This window comes from Trachymyrmex septentrionalis, unplaced genomic scaffold (genome assembly GCF_001594115.1).
Source record: "Trachymyrmex septentrionalis isolate Tsep2-gDNA-1 unplaced genomic scaffold, Tsep1.0 scaffold127, whole genome shotgun sequence".
NCBI classification, from domain to species: Eukaryota; Metazoa; Arthropoda; class Insecta; order Hymenoptera; family Formicidae; genus Trachymyrmex; species Trachymyrmex septentrionalis.
In genome coordinates, this window is record NW_017304406.1 from 805561 (window position 1) to 807843 (window position 2283).

At 27.9% G+C, this 2283-nt stretch overlaps 1 protein-coding gene across 3 annotated transcripts in view; it reads right to left on the reverse strand.

Moving 5' to 3' along the window:
* Window positions 1-828, reverse strand: part of LOC108756397 — a 16536-nt gene extending 15708 nt beyond the window's left edge. For all 3 annotated transcript variants that reach the window (XM_018500160.1, XM_018500158.1, XM_018500159.1), the window contains exon 1: window positions 649-828. The gene's annotated coding sequence lies outside the window, so the exon portion shown is untranslated. The remainder of the gene's footprint in view (window positions 1-648) is intronic.
* Window positions 829-2283: the final 1455 nt, after the last annotated feature.

Here is a 2283-nt window from a genome sequence, read left to right on the forward strand (position 1 = left end):
AATGTAATTTTGTTCTGTAAAAGTTGTATTTGCGCATAATGCGATTGATAAATTAATTGATGAATTAAAAAACTCGCTCATTATTGATTAAATAATCTGTTTTTTATCTCAAAATTAATTTATACTTTTTCTCGCTTTATGTTCTAAGTTGATTTATACTTTTCCTTAGAGCAGGATAGTTAGTATTTTTTTAAATATTAAAATTATTATATTTACAATAACGATTACAAAAAAAAATAATAAGAACGGAAATAATGAGAACGTTGACTTAAAACAATTTCAGGCTTAACGATTGTCAATGAAAATGAAAATTTTGAATTAATTGAATTTAGATAATTGAATTTTAAATTAAAGCTTGTTATACATATATGTATTTTAATTTATTTTGCAATATATTTTATATTAATTTTATCGTCCATTATAAAATTATTCGCATTAAAATAAATTAACGCGATTTAATATTTATATCGCTAAAGCTCTTGATTATTTTAATCATTTGATAAATTATTATCAATGCTTGTTAAAGAAATAATATTAATTTATAAATGAAAAATATGAGAGTAATGAAATAATCAACATAAATTAAAAATTTAAGAAAGATATCACTAGGATATATTCTAGTGTAATTATAAAATATGTCAAACATACACAATGGCTATTTAAAATATTTAAAGTTACATCAAAGGGCTGCTGATAACTGTAATTAATCGTAACCATACAGCCGAAAGATAAAACTATTTCGATCGTTTTTCGAATCTTTGGATAATTATTCAAAACTTCGAATAATCTCTCTTTTAACACAGGATAAATTCCACGTTCACCCGTAAATACCCGAGCACAATTTTCATCATAAGGTCACGCGTGTGATTCTCGCACATTCTTGACACGAAACTAAAGCAGAAACATAGAGCGTAGTTGAGTTACATCCGTGAAGCGGTTCCAAATTTATCTCGGCGTTGAAATTTTGTTCGGAAAACTACGTGGAGAAGGGAGTAACGCGTACGCGGGATCCATCTGTGATCGGAAACTCTCACGTTTAACAGTACATGATACAGAAATTTAGAGAATCGCAAAAAAAAATTGAAAAATTACATTATAACTTATAAATTGCATTATAATAAATTCATTAATTCTAACTTATGGATATAAAACGTGAATTTCTTTGTCGATAGATGTATTAACTACAGTACAATATAAAATTATTATGAATCTCGATAAATAATACGACAACGCGTGACCGCGCGATAAACGCCGAGGCGAATATGTGTCCGGCATCGGTAATTATCGCAGCGGCGTGTATTAATTTGACCATATGGGTTACATAAATAAACATGAGGCTGCCGATCATGTAAATCCGCCTGTGGCGATGGGGAACAGCATAGAGGAATACCGCACTATGGAATACCGATTCTTCATGAAATCGACGACTAGGAAAGGCGCTTTATTTTTAGTGATGGCTATTTGCAGGCACAAATGGGATCGACGAGATGAGCGCAACATGCAAAAGATTAGTGAGAATATTTCATAGTTTTGCGAAAAAAATTGCATCTTCACAAAGTTAGCAAAACTCGAATTAATTGCTGAAAAATCAAATACAAGCACGAGAATCTTTGCCTGAAAATTGACTATGTAATTATTTTTTTTAAATATAGAAAGCAATGAAATTTTTTACATATATTTAATAGAATTTCATGATTACAATTTTAGTAAATATATGTGAAAAATTTCATTGCTTTCTATATTTTTAAACTCCATAGAGTTTATATTTTGTTCTATATGCAATATACAAATTTTGCATTAAATTAAATTTTTTGTTATCTAAACAAATAATAAGATCGATTGACAAACCGTATACCCTCGGAAGGCTATTCATCGGTTATTTACAGTTACCTTATTTATCGGTGTGTACATATTATAAATTTTATTGGAGGAAATTATATAGAATCCTATACTGCAGTATTGTCAGTCGGCAAAGTTATGTTAATTACTGCGTGGATTAAATTTGTTTTGAAACCAATGCTGCATACGAATCAGAATTTAGAAATGATAATTTTATAAACAGAAAAATAAAGGGCATACACCACAAACGCATTATTTATTAATATTTAATTGTTGTAATTCGATTATAAATTTTCTGTAATCAAATATCACTACTCGCTAATGATATCTTATATTCGTGATGTATGCCCTTTATTTTTTTGTTTTTAAATTTTAACCACGTATTGACAATTATTGTTGATAATTTTATGTTTTATATATGAATATATATATATATATATATAT